This window comes from Saimiri boliviensis, chromosome 1 (genome assembly GCF_048565385.1).
Source record: "Saimiri boliviensis isolate mSaiBol1 chromosome 1, mSaiBol1.pri, whole genome shotgun sequence".
NCBI lineage: Eukaryota > Metazoa > Chordata > Mammalia > Primates > Cebidae > Saimiri > Saimiri boliviensis.
Window position 1 is genome coordinate 177,174,808 of NC_133449.1, and position 21,140 is coordinate 177,195,947.

Consider the following 21,140-nt stretch of genomic DNA (forward strand, 5'->3'; position numbering starts at 1 on the left):
ACTAAAAATACAAAAAATCAGCTGGGCATGGTGGCGCGTGCCTGTAATCCCAGCTACTCAGGAGGCTGAGGCAGGAGAATTGCCTGAACCCAGGAGGCGGAGGTTGCGGTGAGCCGAGATCGCGCCATTGCACTCCAGCCTGGGTAACAAAAGCAAAAACTCCATCTCAAAAAAAATAAATAAATAAATAAATAAAGGAGAGAATCTAATGCTGCTGCTGATCTTCTGACAGGAGGTGAAGCTCAGTCAGTTGCCTGCCACTCCCCTCCTGCTATATGGCCCAGTTCCTAACAGGCCATGGACCATCCATAGCCTAGAGGTTAGGAACCCCTAGTCTAGGGTACCAGAAGTACAGAAAACACACAGTCAGTTCCAAAGAACTTCTCTATAGAAACTGACATTCTTTTGCATGAACCCCAAGCTTCACAGTAGCACTTGAGTTACAGCCACATAGTATAAGCCCACTGGCCAGGGCTGGCAAGGGGCTGGGGCCTCCCAGTGCAGGGCAGGCAAAACAAATGTGCAGCTACATCTTCAGCCACTCAGGCCCAGGAAGGCTGATACTACCCTGTATACCTCAGGCTGCCTTGCCACCTGGGCGTGAGTTGATTTATTGGTGGGAGGAGCAGGGGATGAAATTGTCTGGAAGGGCTCATGCCTGCCTACCCAGGTCTAGAGCAAGAAAGGCCGCTGCCTAGCTTTGAGGAAGTGGCTGGTGTTTTCTGGGTGGGAATGGCCTGCAGACCTGTTGGAACCCTCTCTAGGGAGGGACGGGTCCATCTGAGCTCAGCTCCTAGTGTCCAGTGTTCCACTGAGGTCTTCCTTGCACCTCTCAAGGAGGTTTGCTGATGCCACCTCAGCTGGTACGGCCTTCTAGGACAGGCAGGAGACCAAGTCTCAGCTTCCTTAGACTGTGTTGCAGGGAAAAGTCATCACTAAGACATACCCACCTCCTGACAGAGCAGGAAGCATCAGCTGGTATCAGCCCTGACAGAACACGGGAAAGAGACTTCTAGCACAGACAGAGCCCTGCTGGGGGCTGGGACTCCTGAAAATGGAAGGGCTCTCCATGTGGCTGAGGACAAGTAGGATGTGGGAACATGAGCCAAGTCTGCAACCATGGTGTGGCAGAGGACCTGAGGAGCTGAGCAGGTCACACAGGGCTTCACAAGACCCCTTTGCCCCAAACACGCATGCCACATGGGACCTCAGAGCTCTAGGGAGGTGGGCCTCTGGACAGGACACCTGGCCCTCCTATAAACTTGCAGGCAGTCGTGGAACCTCTCTGCTTCTGCACGTCACTGTGTCAGCCTAGCAGCACTTTGTACAGGCCATGAGACCAGTCACCTCTGATGTACTGGGGGTGATCCTGGGGGTACCCGTGCAAATCTCTTAAGGTCCCTGGGGTTAGTTTTCACCTGTAAATTAGGCTCACCCTCCTGCAGTTGTGATGAGGGCCACATGTTCCAGGCCATGGGACTGAGCTGAGCTCAGAGGAGCACACAGCTCTGGTCACAGGAATGGGCAGAGGGTGATGAAATCTCTTGTTGCAAGGCATCTTCGCTATGGGGCCCCCACCTACCCTGGACTGGCTGTTCTTTATCTTTTGCTTCACATCAGCACAAAGTATCCCTTGCATGAACCCCCAATAACAGTTCAAAAGAGGGCTTCTTCCTAAATCATCCCAGTGGAAAAGAAAGCCCAGGGTCCCAGGATCCCCCAGAATCAGCCCCACTCATGAGGCTGCTTTATCCAGAGCATCAGGGGCCACCCCAAGGGGTGAGTCAGGCCTAGGAGGGCCCCAGCCTTCCTGCAGGATGCTCCCAGGACTTGCCCAGGGGCAGATAGATGGGAGCTGATGGGAAATAGCAACACATTCTTTCCTCTGTAAAGGCTTTATTTACTATATAGCCCTATGTTTTCTGTGATAATATTTCAGTCATTTTTTAGATTGTAAGTGGAGTACAACATTCATGGAAAAGGGCACAGTTCCGTGAAGCAGACATGAGCCTGCTCTGTGGCCACTGTGCTGATGAGAAACACAGCTCCACGCACCTCAGACGGCCTCCTTCCCCCTGCACCCAGTCCCCAGACCCGTCCTCCTCCCTAACGCAATTATCATCCCGCCTCTCTCTTTTTTTTTTTTTTTTTTTGGAGACAGAGTCTTGCTCTGTCACCCCGGCTGGAGTGCAATGGAGCAATCTCAGCTCACTGCAACTGCCTCCCACGTTCAAGCAATTCTGCCTCAGCCTCCCAAGTAGCGGGATTACAGGTACCTGCCCGGCCATTTTTTTTTTTTTTTTTTTTTTTTTTTTTTTTAATTTTTAGTAGAGACAGGGTTTCGCCATGTTGGCCAGACTAGTTTCGAACTCATGACCTCAGGTGATCCACCCACCTCGGCCTCCCAAAGTGCTGCAATTACAGGTGTGAGCCACCACATCCAGTCTATTATCCTGCCTTTCTGATATCACTGGGTAATTTTGCCTATGTTTGAACTTTATATCAGTGGACTCATAGAGAATGACCTCTGTGTGTCCGGCTGCTCGCTTCAAACTATGTCTGTGAGCTTCGCCCATTGTCACTTCGTCTATAGCCGGGGTTTGTTCTTTTTCGTCGATAATAGTATTCTGCTGTAAGAATATGCCACGTGGGTTTATGTACCAGGTTGTTTCTAGTTTGGGAAAATGATTAATAATGCTCCCATGAATGCTCTTGTTCAAGTCTTTGTTAATGCACTTCTGTCGGAAATATACCTCTTGGCATCAAATTGCTGGTGGAGAATATGCACAGAGTAACAAGATATTGATGCCTGGTTCTACACGTGCTCCTGTAATAAAAGTAGAAAGTTAACCACGCTGGGGCGTGGGGAGGGATGGCCTTTGGCCCCAAGCTACCCATTCAGGGCCAGCTTAGGACAGTCTTGAGGGGTTATAACTGTTTCCCCCATGGCCTTGAGCCCCTGGGTGTTCCTACAGGTCCCTCCCTGCCTTTGGGCCAGGGACTCTCTTCAAGAGTTTGCCATAAGGCTAAGGGCTCCCTGGGCCAAGGCAAAGCAATACAGGGTAGCAGCCAGGAGGGAGGCCAGGGCCAGACAGACCTTCCAGGTCCCTGCCATCCCCAGCCTGTACAGACCCACCTGCTCAGAGGAGCCACCTACGCATGCCCTCCCTCTCCACTGGGGTCCAGCGTCGCCTGCCCCAAGCCAGCCAGGACAGCCCTGATGGCCGCCGGCTGAGGACACGGTTGTGAGTACCCCCTACGGCTTCCACCCTGGGGGACGAGAGATGTATTTCCCTCCTTCAGAAATGTGCAGACCCCACTTAAAGGGGAAACATGATTGCTCTCTGTTGACTTGAGTTACATTTAGTATAATGTTACTTAAATATGTAGAAACTTAACACCAGGTATACGTTCCTTACGCGGAGAGCTCTCGTACAGTCGTAAAGCTAAAACAAATTTATAAATGAAATAAACGCAAACTGCAAAACCAATAAACTTCAAATTAACAACATTAATTTAATGGGTCAAAGTGATGTTGTTTCCCTGAAACTCAATCAGTGCTGGAGGCTGACTCTGGGGCAGCCTGCTGTTTGTTGTTCTCTGGGGTTTTCTGCTACCTTGCCGTGTGTGTTGCGTGATGACTCAGCCTTCCTCTGCTTCTTTCTCCATTCAAACCACTTCAAAGCCTTCATTCTCACAGTGTCCTTAGCTCTTTAAGCCTTGGTTTGCTCATCTGTAAAATGGAGAGAGTATTCATTATGTATTTCGTTGTGAGAATTAAATCAGTTGATGCAATGCAGCCTCCTGGCTTGAGACATGTGCAGTCACACAGGGGTCCACACTCAGAAGGGGCCTATGCTTGCTTTCATGGCTTTAATGCTCTGCTGTCAACATCTTGAACATTTTTTTTTAAGATGGAGTTTTACTCTTTTTTTAAGATGGAGTGCAATGGCACCATCTCAGTTCACTGCAACCTCTGCCTTCCTGGTTCAAGCACATCTCTTGTCTCAGCCTTCTGAGTAGCTGTGATTATAGGCATATGCCACCATCCCTGGCTAATTTTTGTATTTTTAGTAGAGACAGGGTTACATCATGTTAGGCTGGTCTCAAACTCCTGACCTCAGGTGATCCACCTGCCTTGGCCTCCCAAATTGCTGGGATTAACAGTCATGAGCCACTATGCCCAGCCACATCTTGAAATTCTTATAATTTTTTTTTTTTTTTTGAGACAGTCTCGCTCTGTCACCCAGGCTACAGTGCAATGGCACAATCTCAGCTCACTGCAACCTCCACTTTCTGTGTTCAAGCGATTCTCCTGCCTCGGCCTCTCAAGTAGCTGGGATTACAAGCATGTACCACCAAGCCCAGCTAATTTTTCTGTATTTTTAGTCGATATAGGGTTTCACCATATTGGCCAGGCTGGTCTCAAACTCCTGACCTCAAGTGATCCACCCACCTTGGCCTCCCAAAAAGCTGGGATTATAGGCATGAGCCACTGAGCTCAGTAAATTCTTATAATGTTTTAAACAAAGGGAACTGCATGTTTATATTACACAAGGCCCTGTAAATTATGTAGCAGATCCTATGCACAGCATAGAGTCAGGTATACAGTTGGCACCCAATAACCGTTAGCAGCTGTTACTGGTACCTTGTCCTCGTTACTAAGTGCAGTTTCTTTGTGATGTTTTCCTCTGAAGAGAGTTTTATGTTCCCATTATTTAACAGGGGCTGGAGAGGCCACCTGATGTGTGTAATTGTATTTGACTAATTCTTAGAGTTGAGTGTGTCCTTTGGAGCAAGGACAGCTATGTTGACGGAAGGATTAGCTTGCTGGGTCACGTGGGCAGGCTGAGCACACCACCCCACCAGAGCCCTCTCACTCAGGACTGACCCCTAGGCTTCAGACCTGTGTCTCTTAGGCTAACATTCCAACGGGGCCAGGCAGAATACTGCTGTCTTCTTGAAACCTCTTAAATAGGTGGCCAGAGTTTAAGTTAACAGGTTATGAAGTTGAAGACACTTGAAAGAATGAGAAACTCATACAGAGTTACTAATTTAATTTTCCCTTTTTACTGCTATTCTCAAAAAAAAAAAAAACACACACACACACAAAACAAAACAAAACAGATTGCCCTTTCTCTGAGGGTGAGCACAGCATTTTGCAAGAGCAGAGAAGGGCATTAAGATTTTGCAAGGTCTCTATTTGTCCCTGACTTCTCAAGGCTCCTCTGCTGGCCCAAATAGGACACAGGTCCATGGGATTAACTCCTTAAAGTTCCAGGAAATGGGAACCACCTTTGGCTGCTGTCACCAGATTCAAGTATTTAATAACATCCCTGCCTGCCCAGAGGACATCTCAGCAAGCAATTCTGTCAGCCCCAGCCACTGCCCTGGCCATGTTGAGCAGTTTGCCAAAGAAAAATGAACACTTGGGCCTCAAAGTGCAGGCATTAATATCCCAAGTGTCTTCATCATGGAAGACTTTGTTCCCCAAGGAGAATAAATCTTTCCCTGTGGGACACAGCAAGCTAAGGACAAAGCTGACTCTCTGAGCTCAGTAATCAGGCTAGTCTCCTGCTGGAGGCACAGAAGGGACCTCCCCTGTGTGTCAGCACCTCCTGCATGCCCTGACTCATGCTTGGCGGGAGGATGGTGGAGTGAGAGGTGGATATGAAGGCCTGGGCAGAGCTCCCTGTTGGTTTGTTACTCCTTCCGCTGCCTGAAGTAGGTTTCCCTTCAGCTATACAAAGGCCTGTGAACATGGATACATGGTCACAAGCATCTTTGCAACTGTTTCTTTCCACCAGCCTGGGGCTGCTGGGTTCCCACAACCTCAGGTTAAGACAAGCCTCAGAGGTCATCAGTAGTCAGTTTCTATTGTTCTGCACCCCCTGGGAGAACCTCCAAGAACAGGGCTTCCAACTTCTTCAGGAAGATTTCTAGTTAACCCTGACCCCAAGGAGCTCCCTCCTCCTCCTGAGCCACAGGCCCAGGTAAGCCACAGCCACAGGCCACACAGGACCCCAGGACTGAAGACTCTAGAGCTGAGTCTCCAACACGGCAGCCACTAGCTATGTGTGGCTGCTGAGCACCTGAAATTAAGCTAGTCCAAATTGAGATGTAAGTATAACATACACACTAGATTTCAAAGCCTTCCGTGGAAAAGAAGGTAAATAGCTCATTAAGTAATTCTTACATTGATTTTATGTTAAAAGAATAGTCAAAAGAATAGTTTAGATCAGGCGTTCCCAAACTACGGCCCCCTGAGGCCATTTATCCGGCCCCCCACCGCACTTCAGGAAGGGGCACCTCTTTCATTGGCGGTCAGTGAGAAGAGCACAGTATGTGGCGGCCCTCCAACGGTCTGAGGGACAGTGAACTGGCCCCCTGTGTAAAAAGTTTGGGGACGCCTGGTTTAGACAGTATTAAATTACTATCAACTGTTTCTTCTTTTTACATGGCTACAAGAAATGTTAATCAGGTGTGCGGCTTGCATTGCCATTCCATTGGACAGCACTTCTCTGGAGAGAACATGGGAAATACCACAGGAGTCAACCAGGAAGGTCAGAGCTGTGACAAGGGACTAACCTGCTCCCACATCCAGCACTGGCCCCCATCTAGCACGTGCCTTTCTGAACTCTGGCCCTTGATGGCCCAATCTGTCCTGCTCCTGCAGGGGATGGGAATCCCAGCAAGAAGTTCCCAGAATGGGAACGGAAGGGCTGTTCTATGACAAATATTATCAGCATCAGAAAGTCAAACTGAGTTTCTGGGGTCACCTGAGAATTACAAGTCCTAACAGATGGCCCAAGTTTTAGTCTTCTGAGTTTTAGTACAAAATCCAGAGAAACAGTTACAGATCTGTTACCACATCAATGCCTATGAACATTCACCACTCGAGACGTTGCCTTAGTGCTCATGCAGCGAACTCATTTACAGACTAATAAAATCGGAAGAGTTATTATTCCTTTAAAACGCAGACATATCTGGGGTATCCACTTAACGACGCATATGGAATAAATTACCTTTGGATGACACTTTTTAATTGAATTGAACTAACAGCTTAGTAATATGTTGCAATAAGAAGAATATTAGGATGATTAAAAGATCTAAAAACTCTTGCAAAATTAAATGATTAAACATAATGCTGAGTAAATGAACAAGCCCGTGTATATTAATCAGCTGTGGGCCTCTGTAAGCCGAGGTGTAACTAAATGCACATCACAGGCCTGCACGTGCATGCCCCCTCTCTCCCTCCACACCGGCTTTCCATCATGCCCTCCTTACCACCATGCTGAGCAAACTGCTTTTTCCACGGATAAACAATGCGCTAGGAAGGCAGTGAGTGTAAGAGTTACAAGAGCTATTGCTTCTTGGCAAACACTCATTCCTTTGGCTGTGGGCTTCAAGAAATGGCCGTGTCATTAATTTCCAGTCCCTGTTTTTAACTGAAATGAAACTTTAAGGCGCAAAAATTAATAGAATTCTGGCTTCCGTTCTGATCATAGGAATTGACATTCCTGGCGCGTTCCCCTTGTTGATATGTCTCTTGTTTCCAATTAACCCACTCACCTCACTGTGTTTTAATTTCCCTGGGACTGTTGAGCCCCGTGCGTCGGTCTTAGGAAGCAGGGGGTGGGAAAGTCATGTTGGGAGAAAGTGTAGATTCCAAAGCCTCTCGGTCAAAGCTGGCTGCTCCTGAGGGTGGAGGAGGAACAGCAGCCCTGTTGAGGGCATCCCCTGCCTCCCTCCCTCCCTCTGCCACTGGCCATGCCACCCAGCACCATGCCGGTGCCTTTCGTATGACCTAGAAAACTGATTACCTTCCTTACGTGGTTCATCCCCTGCCTGCTCAGAGATAACCCAGGTAATTTCTTTTTTGATTGTATAAATCTTTCATACCCAAGTCGCAGTCATAATTAGTTACATAAAAATTCAGGTTATGACTTAGGCTGTTATTAGGAACATGAAAACAGTGAAAAGGTTTGTCTTGCTCACTCTCTAATAAAAACTCTCAAGGTCTCCGTTACTGAGAACAGAAGGGACTTGGTATCTCATTAAGGCTAAAATTCAGTTCAGAATAGAATCTCACTAGCTGGGCTTGATGCTGGGGCGGTGTAGGGGCGGGAAAGCCTAGCCACTCCCGGCAGGAAGTTTAAAGCAGGTCTGTGCTCTCCCCATCCCTGTGTGTGTTGTGGTCTTCCCTCGACTGGGCTGAGAATCTGTGCTTCCAAAACCAGTGCCGCAAGAAGCCCAGCAGAGGCATCTTCTCAAATGAAAATATATTCCCCAAAGCAAAGTGTTCACCAAACCCATCTTGCAGCACATCACATTGGAAAATAACACAGTGGAATTCCATTAAGCCGATGGCTCCTAAAGAACAAGTCAGCTTTCTGTAAAGTCCCAGATAAAGCACTGCAATTGTCTCAATGGCTTAATGTAATCACCTACTCAGGGCACTAGATCCATCTTCCCCAGCTGGGCACATTAAGAGCCATGGAAAGGAATCACATTCCCACAGTTCCCAGGAGACTGAGAGGGCCCTTGAAGGCGGGCAGGGGTTAGCAGGGCCTCTTCCCTCTGCAGCTACTTCCCTCCGTCTGGCCCAGCTCAGGCCTGGAAGCGGAGCTGAGGAAGCAGCTCGAACTGGACTCCAAGTTACAATGGAAGCTGCACCTCAGAGAGCCAAGTGTTTGAGCTCAAGGGATGGGAGTAAAGTTTTACAAAGGCTTCCAGTCCTGAAGACCCAGCCCCATTGTGACTTATTAAACTCGTCCTTTCCAGATGGCACAGCGGGCCATGCCTATGCAACCCTAGATCCAGCAATTGGAGTAGTGCTGGGGGGTATCTACCAGCTGCCAGGCAGGAGAGCGTAGAGTGGGGGTGACCTGTGCTTCACAACATCCCAACCCCCAAATTGTCACCTGAAGTGTAAGAGTCAGACCCTCACCTCAGCAGAACTCAGCCCTCACTTTCCTCCAGGGCAGAAATGCTGACAACATTCATTTGTCAAAACTCTGAAAGCCGCAGGACTGAGGCAACAAGGAGAGAAGCAATCAGGACTTTGCCATCAGAGGAGGCGGACTGCCCCCATGTCCTATCAAATTTAGTCCAGAATGTATTTTGCCATTATTGTAACTATGCCCTTCAGCTGCCATGCCGTTTCAGGAATGGAGCGCTAATACATTCTGTGGCATAGTCTCTTTATGGGGAGGACAGGATCCCAGTGCCCCTTGACAGAGAGAGAATAATAGCATAATGCAACAGAACATTTTTGAAATGCTAATGCACGCTCCCCGCAACTTAATTTTATTTTTTTCTTATTGGCTTTTTTATATGACATTTCACAGTCCTGTAGCCTCAATAGCTAGATCTGCCTCATAAAAATGACAACACGGTGATTTAAGGAGGAGGGTCCATCAGAGCGAAATGGATGGTGTGCTTCTAAAGTGTGAGTTTAGCACCTCTTACCTGGGGTCAATGTTCATTTTCAATACATCATTAAAGCATCCTGTTAAATCACTTGGAGAGTGGCTGTGCTCTTCTTAGCCAGCCCCAGGTTGGATTATGGAGATAATGAAGTGGAACCTGCAGGAAGGGCCATGGTAGGCACACATGCTTTATTGACTTAGGGGCTACCAGGGAAGGTTGACCTGAATTAAGAAAACTGGAGAGGGAAGCAGAGCGGGTATGTGGGCATGGAGGCTCCCATCGGAACTGGGTAGGCAGCAACAGATGCCGTCAAATTCACGACCTCCTCTCTAAGTTTTACAAGCACAGTGTTCGCCAAACCCATATTCAGAAAGGTCTGAGCTGCAGTGACGTCTGCAGTCAGCAACCCAGTGAGATGAGAGAGAACACTCTAATGTGCCTGGTAGAGCTGTTCAGACCCCAGCCAAAGTCAGCTCAAAGGTAAACGGCCTTAACAGTTCCAGCACACCTTACCTGGAGCAGGCAAAGGACCATCACTAGTGAGGGCTTGGGCCAGAGTGTTGGGCTGAGTGAAAACCCCCAGAACCCAAGTAAGCATGAGTTCCTAAGAACATATCCTTCAAGTCCAGCTGCCTCTGCATGGTCATCGTTAGACCCTGAGGCAGGGATGTTCCTCGGGGCTTTCTTGCCTTTTCTTTTGGAAATAATATATTGTGTTTCAAAGTAATTGATGCTAACTGTACACTAATACACATAAGAAGTTGAAAGGAAACCCCTCTCAAATCCCAGCACTCTCTTACCCCCCATCTCACACCCCAGGGATAAATTGCATTGGCAATTTGCTTGGACCTGTGCAGGCTTTCTTTCCTGCATGTACAAACACCACACAGGTATTTCTGTGACCTGGGATCAGATGCCACACATTGTTTTGCAACTTGTTTTTCTCATTTAAAACTGTTTCAGGTCAGTACAGACGGATTTGCCTGGTTCTTTCCAATAGCTATATATATTTTGTTTGAAATGAAAACATAACCAATACCCTGATGGTGGATATTCAGGTTGCTCTTAGTTTTTCACTAGATAATACTGCAATTAGCATCGTTGGTCACAAATACCTTTGCACATCTGTGCAAGTATACCATCAGATACATTCACTGGTGGCTTCCTGAGGGGTCTAACTTTGCAGGTGTCTGGCAACTCTTTCAAAAGTGACTGGCTCTTGTCTGCATGTCTTATGGTTTCCAAAGTTAGGAAGAAAATGAAACAGCCCACTCCCTCGTCCCTGTCTCAGGACGAGCAGGAAGGCAACTGAGGTTTGCACTTGGCATGTACTCCTGTGGAAGCCAGGCTACCAAGACAAGTGAGCTGGGCCTCCACCACCTCCATTTGACCTGCAAAGGCCTCAGAACTCCCCAGCACTCTTTAGTCAGCCAGGAACTCAAATGCGCATTAGCCCACCTTTTCAAACAATGCCTGTGTAAGGGGGTAATGGCTTGTCTCATCCAAAGTAGGGGACAGCATACAAAGACTGCAAGGGGTCGGGGGGACATTGGAGCCCTGGGAGTCAGCATAAAATTCTCCATCATGTGGTGTGTGAAGGCACAGACCGAAGTTGACCAGACCCAAAGTGTTCAGTGCTGTCGCCTGATGACCTGGGAGCTTGGGCGACAGCAGATGAAGCTTCCAGGAAGGGGAATCTAGCCTTCGTTCTTGGTGAAAACAGTCATTCTGAGGCCTGCTGAGTGGATTTGTCAGTTCTGTTCTGACCACCTGATGACTCTGGCACCTAGGTTTTCAAAGTGAAGCTCCCTTTAAAGCTTGAGTTGTGACCAGTTGGGTGTTTTAGAAACTACTACAGAATAGCTAACATTTTATTTGAGCCCATTAGTTTTGGCAGAGTGTTTTAAATGTAAATATTTCAGTGAGAGGGCTGATGCTAGTAAAAGCAAATTCCTCAGGAGTCACTGGCAGACACAGCTCCTCAATGATACTGTTCATTTCTACCCAGCCTGAATGTGTGGCTCACGCGCCCTCTAAACACAGCCCTTCTCACCCAGCCAAGCCAGCAAAATGTGGAGGTCAGGGGACTTTGCCTTCTGTGTCTCATGACCTTCCTCCTGTTCTCTGGACTCTGACCTCTGCCCCAAGCAAACCACACATCTCCCACTTGGAACCAATCTAGCAGTCTCCTCTGCCTGCGTGTTAATGACGGACAGCGTGGCAGGCAGTTCCTTCCCAGGCGTGTCTCAGTTTCTGAAACAGATCTTCAGTGATGAACTCAGGTATCTGCTGGCAGGAGAGCAACACCAAGTCCCCCTTTAGCAAGAGCACGCCAGGACCACCGTGGCCATGGTGCTTCCCTTGCTCTGACCAGCCTGGGCATCAGAGGAGAGGATCCGCTTGAGACCTGGGGCAGATTGCTCCACCTCATTCAGCCTCAGTCTCTTCACCTGTGAGATGGGCAGATGTTCCTCTCCCAGCCTCCCCGTGGGACTGAGGCGGCTGTGGACAAGAGCGTGCTTTGCGAAGAACTGATTGTCCTTATTGCCCCTGCCTGTTTAGCCCCAGCCCCAGGCATGCCCTCTCATTGGTCCTGCAGCCCTCCTAAGTCAGAGCTCAGGGCAAGGCCCTCACCATACCACACAGACAGTCTGAAGCTTTCAGGTGGCAAGCGCTGGGCCTGCCCCGTGCCCACCTTCTCACCACCCCCCACCAGAATCCTGCACTAGGTTTCTGTGTCCTCCTCCCTAGACCTCATCTCTTCCCTTTTCTTCCCCTCTCCCCAGAGGCTGTTGAATCAGCATCACCCAGTTTTTCCTCCTCCCATTCCTCCTCCCGGGAAAAGTGGTCCTGCGACATGGGACTGGGAAAACTCCAGGTATGGAGACGCAGCACAGGAGCCCACCCTGCCCAGCTAGCAGGCCAGACCCTCCACCCGTGTGACTTGTGGGGACCTCTGAGCTCTCAGAAGGCACTGGGGGCAGTGGCAGGCACATCCCTTTCTGGTTCCCATGGGGGTGATCCAGAAACATCAGGACCCTCCCAAAGCTGAGGACACCCGGTGAGGAGCCAGGGACAAGGAGGAAGCTGTGGTCACTGCTCCAGACTGCCACTGCCCAGGTTTCCCTCCAAGCAGAGGCTGCTTCAGCTGCTGTAGGCTGACCAAGAGGGGGTCCTAGGCCTGATCCAGCTTTTCCAGCCCCCAGGGCACCAGGCAAGCAGGGGACAGGAGTAGCCAGTGTCCTTTACCATCTGCTGCCAGTGACTCCCCTACTCCTCCGTCAGTGAGGGACTGGGCAGAGCTAGGCAGCTGCCTCACCCGCTTCTCACAGAGAGACAGAGGAATCCCGAAGCCCCGGGTCTGCTGACATGCAGCGATTTGCTCCACAACACTCCTGGCTCACCGCCTTCTCTCTGAGCCCATGTGGACGGCAGCCCTGGGGAGGGGCAGAGAGGCGGGAGCCAGGCAGGCCCTCAGCCTCAGCCAGGAGAGGCCCAAGCCTCCTTCCGAACCACATGCATTTTAATGGGCAGATTACACTGACAATTGCCCTGCGTGTACAGGGAGCTCATTAAACCTGAGTGTTGTTTCAGGACAGCACAAAACAGTTCTCCCCACAACTTCCTAATCATTAGATCTGTAGAAACTGCCAGGAGAAAGGAAACTCATTTTCAGCTCCCAAGGTCGGGACCTTGAAAACAGCAGCCAGGTTAGGTGTGCGTGCTGTGGTCTGTGTGCCCTGGGTTTGCCCCCAGGGGCCCCGCACCTGGGCTCTGCATGCTCAGAGCTGTCTGGCCAGCGCTGACTGGGCTCAGGATGTCCAGTGAGGGACTCATGGAAGTGCTCGGCCACAGGCGGTGGGATTCAGGGCTGCCAGCTGGGTAGTCATGGCGCGCTCACCCTTAGCGAGGGTTTAGGCACTCCATTGTGGGCCTGGGTGAGGGACAACATGACCAGGACTTGTAGGGCTGCCACCAGCCTCTAGGGAGAGTACACTGTGGTTGGAGCTATTCGACATCCCCCATCTGTGGGTAGTAGGTAGCGAAGTCCCAGCCACTCAGCGCAGCAAAATGAGGCGCCTGGGAGAGGCCCTACCGCAGCACTGGGTGGCATGCCCCAGGCACTAGCTGAGCTCAGCACAGCCCACCCCCATGTCATCTGTGTGGCCCCTGAAGCCTTCCCTTTCCCACAAATGTACCTCATGACTGGGGGTATAGGGTGCCTGCGGCAGGACCTACACAGAGGGTCTTGGAAAACCAGGGCTACCAGGACCCCTGCCCCTCTCCCTGCTGCCTGCCATGGCCAAGCATCTCGAGGCCCTCGCTGCCCCTGAGACCCCTTTGCCCTTCTGTGCCTACAGTGCTCACTTTCCTCTTCATCTGCAGTTGACAAGCATGGCTTCTTCACTCTGCTAATGTCTGTTGGGGTCAGCTGAGCACCAGGCCCCATGTGAGGCACTGAGGAAGCGCGGGAGCCAGGCAGAGATCCTTCCTGCCACCTGAACATCCCCACCCCTGTATGCCCCACTAGGTGCTGCCTTCTCAGCCTATGCCTCCCCGCGGGGTGTCCCATTGACCCAGCCTCCACAAAACGCAGCACAGAGCCCAGCTCAGGGCACCCTGATAGGAGGTGATCCCAACATGAGATGAAAGAGGAAGGTGTGAGTGAGGGGCCGCCAGGGAAAACTCGGGAAGGTGCTGAGCCAGCTCACTCTCGGTCTCCAGGCTGTCCCGGGTGTCAGGGTGCATGTCTAGGACGTGGCCTGCAGGCAGGAACCCTTTGGAGAGCCTCTGCCTATGGCTATGGGAGCAAAGGAGAGGCCAAGCTAAAAAGGCTTGGGAAGGAGGAGGTGCCCGGACCCAAGGACTGTAGGGCAGGACCTGAAGGAGCCAGAAAGGATGATGAGGCTGGGCCTGGGAAAGGGGAACTGGCAGGGGAGATTGTAGGAGGGATGGGACAAGCCACCCAGCGTGGATGTCCTGTGGACATAGAAGACCAGGTCCAACAGAGCTAAGCTGGCCCAGCTGGGAAGTCCAGGGATCAGACTGCTGTGGGTTTTCCCAGAGGCCACCTGAATGGCTCCCAGCAGAAACCCATCTCTAGGGTAGGGTGAGCCGCTGTGTGGATGGATGCATTTCCATACTGGTGACTGCTTTCCAACCATGCCATATTTGTTTTCCCCAGGAAGGCCATGTTGGGCTCTGAGACAGTAATTCTGCCCTCCTGAAATACCCCGGATTTAGCAGAAAGAGCCAGTGGCCATTGATGGCTGCCAGGGCTTCGTGGGGACTGCTGGGCTGGCCCCTGGGCTGCAGGCAGGCTGTGCTGTGCAGCATCTGTGGAGCTGAGGGCAAGCAGAGACCTCCTGGTGTCAGGGTCATTTTCCCACCCCAGGGAGTTTAGATGTTTGTCCCCTCCAAATCTCATGTTGAAATGGGATGCCCAATGTCGGAGGTGGGGCCTGTTGGGAGGCGACTGGGTCATGGGGGCGGATCCCTCATGAATGGCCAAGCCCCATCCTCTCGGTGATGAGTTCTCAGTTCACGGGAGAGCTGGCTTTTGAAAGGAGACTGGCTCTTCCTCCTCCCTCTCTTGCTCCCACTCCTGCTTCACCTTCCTCATGACTGTAAGTTTGCTGAAGCCTCACCAGAAGCCAAGACGATGCTGGTGCCATGCTTGTACAGCCTGCAGAACCGAAAGCCAATGACACCTCTTTTACCTCTTTTCTTTATAAATTACCCAGCCTCAGATTTTTTTTTTTTTTTTTTTTTTTTTTTTTTTGAGACGGAGTTTTGCTCTTGTTACCCAGGCTGGAGTGCAATGGCGCGATCTCAGCTCACCGCAACCTCCGCCTCCTGGGTTCAGGCAATTCTCCTGCCTCAGCCTCCCGAGTAGCTGGGATTACAGGCACGCGCCACCACGCCCAGCTAATTTTTTGTATTTTTAGTAGAGACGGGGTTTCACCATGTTGACCAGGATGGTCTCGATCTCTTGACCTCGTGATCCACCCGCCTCGGCCTCCCAAAGCGCTGGGATTACAGGCTTGAGCCACCGCGCCCGGCTCAGATATTTCTTAATAGCAATGCAAGAACAGACTGATAGACTACCCCAGCCTTGTTAAGACCTCTTCAGATGAAGCCTCAGATGAGCCTGGAGAGGTGGGAGGAAACCAAAACCAGCCAGGGCCTGGGAGGGGGGCACACCTGGCTGCTGTCCGCTGCTCTTTCCTGAGCATGAGTGAGTTTCTCAGAACCCTTTCCTTCTTGATGGGCCAGAGGGGAGAAGGGGAGATGAGGGTGAGAGGGGCTTTCTTGGTATAGTTGGGGTTATGGGGAGGCTAAAAGGACCACCTCATGAGGGCACTCCAGGCAGCCAGATGTCAGCACGAAGCAGAGTACATGGGTGAAACTGGGGTCTCCAGGGACAGAGAAGGAGGGGCAGGGCAGCACTTAGCCATGCGGTGTCTGTGTGGTTTCTTTATATAATTCGTGTTTATAAAGGAGTCATGGACTTGCCTCGCTAGAACCCAGAAGATAGTTTTATTCCTAACACTTCTGAGGCCTTTGAACCTGAACGTGATATGGGCTTTACAATGTGCAAAGGAAAAACTGAGCCCGACATGGGCTGTAGACCTCCTGATGCAGGAGCTGTTTGTTGGGATGCAGACTTCTGCTCTGGCTGTTCATGTGGCGCCTCCGCCCAGGGCCCTGGGACCACTGCAGTGCCCCCCGCCCGTGTGAGGCTGTTCAGTTCCAACAGTGAGGTGATCAGCACCACAACCACAAACAAAACACACAAGATCAAGAGAAATCAGTCTCCTCTTGCTGGGGAGTATAAATGGTGCAAGGGACAGTGGCGACAGCGCTCACTCCTGGGGGCTTCCCCTGCTCCCTCCCTAGCCCGGCTGCATGGGTTGTGGGAGAGTGAGCAGAGGCACCATGTCTAAGTCTTAAATTACCTTTCTCTAATTTGTTAGCTATGTGAGAATGAGATCCAGAATTTTTTCCTTGAATTTATCATTGTCCTCCTCTCCCTCCAATATCAGTTCATTGAAATGGGTGCTAGGAAGAAAAAAGTGTGCTGAGCTCGAATCCCTGGGGCGCTGGTCCTGCCACAGTACCTCTCTGGGCCTCCGCTTCCGCATCCCCACATAGGACGGGCTGTCAATGGCATCAGGTCCAGGATGACCAGCCCTGCAGGGGTGCTGGGGGGAGGGGCAGCCTGTGGAGCATCTCCTGCCAGCCAGCCTGTGGGTCCCTAGCGGGAGGAGGAGTGACTCCCCTGTATTCAGACTACAGGCCAATTCTCCAAAAACCAGCCCACCACATGACAGATTTGTCAAAAGATACTTTTTCAAACCCTTAGTTTCACCCCTACCTTTGTGATCATTGGAATTTATTTTTGTGGGTTTGTGTCCTGCCCAACCCCCGGCCCAGAGGCCCCAGACAGGCATCCTCACTGGATGCAGGGCAGTCACCATACCTGTGTCACCTCCAGAGGCAGGGTGGGGTAAAGGCAGGGCAGAGATGTCACTAAAGCCTGATACTTTCACATGGACTTTCTGCCAGCTGCCCAGCTTGAGTTGAGAGGACCTGGACGTATTTGCCTGGTTTTGAGCTCCTCTGTGAGGCAGTGCCCTGGCAGCCAGAAAGGAGGTGGGAGGCCCCAGACATTTGGTGAGTGGCTGGGAGTTCCACCTGTGTCCAGCTCAGTGCGAGTTGTTGGGAGATGAGTCTGGAAATCAGGTGCTAGCAGGCCTTCGGTGCCAGGCAGAGGATGCCGCTCCCTTCCGAGACAGTGTGGGGGAAGGGAGCCTAGGAGGGGGTACTGCCAAGACCTGCCCCATGCCAGCATTCCCAGGGAAGAGGCCGCTGCCTGCCACCAAATGCTGAGGTTCCTACTGGAAGCAGCACAGAGGGAATGAACAGAAAAGTGTGGTTTCAGAGGCGTGGGAGGGTGCCTGGCTGTAATTGTTAAGATGAGGAGAGTGGACGAGATTTTGGTTCATTCATCCCTAAAATGGATCGTTCACTCAGCCAGCTGGCAGCCTCCGCCTGTGCCTCCTAAGGCAAGTGCCACGTCAGTGCTGCTGAGAAGCAATTTGCCATGGGTCAAGATATGGAGATTTCCAAACTGACAGATGGTGGAGGAGTCTTTGGAGAGGAAATAGGAGGCATTTTTCTCACCAAGACCTGTCCTTGGACAAAGCACACATGACGTGATAGGGTTCCCACTGAAAGATAATTTAAAGAACCTACCCAAGACAGAGAGAGAGAAATGTCCCACATAAGGAAAAGAGATTTCTCACATCCCAATACTTTAAAACTTTGCTGCCACGCCTCTGCCTAACACAGAAAAGGTTTTGGCAAAGGAATTGGTTTTATGTCACAACTGTGACGTTGGTGACACCCACTCTTCTGAGTCTCCCAGTCAGCTGCCTGCATGGAGACCCTCCACCACCAGGAGTGGCAGGTAGGCCCGCCAAGCCTGGTGTCTGCAGGACAGCGTGATAGCAACACCCCAGGGTAAGGTTTGACCTTGTGGCCAAACCTTGGCTCAGGATGAGGAAGGACAGGGGGCCTCCCCAGAGTGTAACCACCAAGACACAGGTGAGTTAGGACAGGGCTGTATCCACACATACGAACACTACCGCCTAAGGCAGGGCAGTGGGTGGGTAGTCACTCCCAAGGTACAGAAGATAAGTATTTACTTTAAGGGTATGCCAGTCACATTTTTATTGCTAGCACTGCGATTATTAATATATAGCACAGTTCTCAACGGTGCCACTATTGATATTTGGAGCCATTTAATTCTTTGTCATGGAGACTGTTCTGTGCATTCTAAGCCGTTCTGCAGCATCCTCAGGCTGCATCCACCAGATGCCTGTAAGAAACCCCCCCTCCCCAAGTTGTGACAACCAAAAATACCTCCAGGCATTACCAAATGTCTCGAGAAAAATCGCTGTGTTGAGAAGCACTGATGTATACCAAATGGGTTTTACCCAATCTTTCCCCCACTATAGATGTGGGATGTTCACTTCCCACATCCCCACCATACTGCAGGCTTCTGCCACAGTGCGCAAGGTCTCTGCCCCATCAGAGGCGGGGCCGCCATTCAGGCTTAGTGCTCCCACCTCACCCACTCAGAGACTTTTCTTCTGAAATTCTCCCCTCTCTTTGTAGCATACAATTCTCCCCTCTATCTCATCACTCCCACTAGCATACAAACACAACTCCTTAAAAGCATAGCAAACCAATCTCCTTGACCCTCCATCTGCCATCCCATTTCTCTGCTCTCCATCATGACAAACCTTCTAAAGAATGCCTCTTCACCTTCTCACCTCCCGTTCTCTGTCCAGCCCATTACATAGATGGCTTCATTCCCCAGTGCTTTAATGAAACATTAGAGGTCCCAAGTGATCTCTGTGTTGCCAAACCCATGGTCGATTCTCACCTGGAGCTCTCAGCCACACTGGGCACAAGTGACCCACACCCTCCTTGACCCTTCCTTCCTCAGCCCTACCTCCTGACTGGCCCCTGCCCATCCGCTCGCTTCTAAACATTGGGGGTCCCAGAACTCCTCCCTCAGACCTCTTTCCTTACTCCACACTCTCTCCCCAGGGATCTCATGTGAGCATGGGTTTCTAAGTGTTACTTATGTATCAATGAGTTTCAAGGTGGCATCCCTAGCCTAGGCCACTCTCCCGAGCCCCAGACTCCCATACACAACCGACCACCCCTCGGCTCACCTCCCACGGTTAAAGACAGAACCCTGCATCTCACCTGAAATGCCTAACCCTAACCCTCATCCTTCCAGCAAATGGAACCAACACTCACCCAGTTTTCAGGCCAAAACCCAGTACTCATCCTGGATTCCTCCCTTTCCTTCAATCTCTCCATCCAATCAAGTCTGCTGGTCCCACTTCCAGTAGGTGGCCCGATCAGTCTGCCCCCAGCACCTGCTCTCAGAGCCATGCTTGGTCCAGAGTGCCATGCCTGGGTGGCAGCCTCCTCCATCACCCACCCCCAACACCAAAACCAACAGAGTGCTGTCCCAATGCCCTCAGACCCCCTCCTTCCTGAAAGAACCTGTGTGCCCACCTACCCCCATAGCCACCAGCGTCCTGGTGCCAGTCAGAGTGGTTTTTCCACAGTTGTTCAGGAGTGATGTGACACAGATCTGCCCAATAAACCTGAGGGAAAGTCGACTGAGGGGGCTTCTTGGAGAAGCTTCTTTGTTTCATTAACTTAAAAAAATCACACAATTGTCAATGTAGAAAAGGAGACTTTCTTTCTTACAAAGGATCACAGCCTGCAAGGTGACCATCCTGCAGGCTGGGCAGTGCAGCCTCCAGTGAAGACCACCGACAGGCACTTGGAAGGAGAAGGGGTTGGGGTCACAGCTTTATGCTGAATGGCGTTGGCCATATTCTACAGGTTCCAGGAGAAGCTGTGGATATTTAGGAAGGTGGTCCTGGCCCATGTGTATTGAACAAACATGCATGTAACATATGATTCATTTCACTTTGGGCTGGAAAATCAACACTTAACTGTATTTCAGTTAGGCCATATAGGTGAAAAGACATTTTCAGGTAGCAGAGGCACTCAAGTGTGCAGCCTGTGTAAGCCAGCCAGCATCAGGCCATGGTCAGTGGTCTTCTTATCAGGAGGAAGTTACTGAAATCAGCCTCTCGTCCAGTCGAAGCTGTAGTTGTGGCTTGTGGAACAGGGGCTGGGGCAGTGAGTGCACCTCCCAGGGAGCTGCTGCTGTTCCAGCATTGCTTATGTCAACAGTGCTAGAATGTGTGGCCTCCTGGCAGGTGCAGTGCAGTTTACTCAAGCACAGGGGTGCAACACTTCACCTTTGCCTGCCATGGCCGTAGGTCCCATTTATAATTTAGTATTTTATGACCACAAAGAATCTGTTCTGTCACTTTGAATTTTTTTGAGACTGGATCTCACTGTGCTGTTGCCCAGGTTGGAGTCCAGTGGAGTACAATCTCAGCTCACTGCAACCTCCGCCTCCTGGGCTCAAGTGATCCTCCCACCTCAGGCCCCTGAGTAGCTGGGACTACAGGGGCACACCACCATGCCCTGCTAATTATTTGTATTTCTTGTAGAGATGGAGTTTCACCATGTTTCCCAGGCAGGCCTTGAACTCCTGAGCTTAAGTGATCCAGGCACCTTGGCCTCTCAAAGTGCGAGGATTACAGGTGTGCGCCACTGCGCCTGGCTAATTTTTGTATTTTTAGTAGAGATGGGGTTCACCATGTTGGCCAGGCTGGTCTCAAACCCCTGACCTCACAATCCACCTGCCTCAGCCCCCCAAAGTGCTGCTGTTACAGATATGAGCACCACACCTAGCCTGTCACTCTCACGGTCTCTGTTTTAACACGAATGCTGGTCCATTGCTGGGTCTAAACTGTAAAATGGAGTGGATATAACAAGGCATGTCCAACCTTTTTTCCCAACATGGCTGGAAACTCAGTTTCTAAGAGTTTTCTGGGGTCCTCTTGGCCAAGAGGGGGGTCCATCCATTCAGTGGGCATCTTAGGATTTTATTTCTAGTTTATAGTTCTGAAAACTCACATCCTCTCCACCGGATGTGTACCTACATGCCATGCCTCCACCTCGTTGTTCAGGTGCCTTGATAACCCTGACGGGCATCAAGGCAGCGTGCTGAGGACTGCAGGCCAGAAAAGAGAGAG

General features: G+C 50.8%; 1 protein-coding gene and 1 long non-coding RNA gene across 6 annotated transcripts in view; one reads left to right on the top strand and one right to left on the bottom strand.

Moving 5' to 3' along the window:
- Nucleotides 1–21,140, top strand: part of FSTL4 (follistatin like 4) — a 431,619-nt gene that overhangs the window by 344,091 nt on the left and 66,388 nt on the right. The gene's annotated exons all lie outside the window — the stretch shown is intronic.
- The window catches only part of LOC141580449 (uncharacterized), a 50,729-nt gene continuing 33,104 nt past the window's right edge, over nucleotides 3,516–21,140 (bottom strand). For both annotated transcript variants that reach the window (XR_012512637.1, XR_012512636.1), the window contains one exon: nucleotides 3,516–3,733. This is a non-coding gene — a long non-coding RNA (uncharacterized LOC141580449). The remainder of the gene's footprint in view (nucleotides 3,734–21,140) is intronic.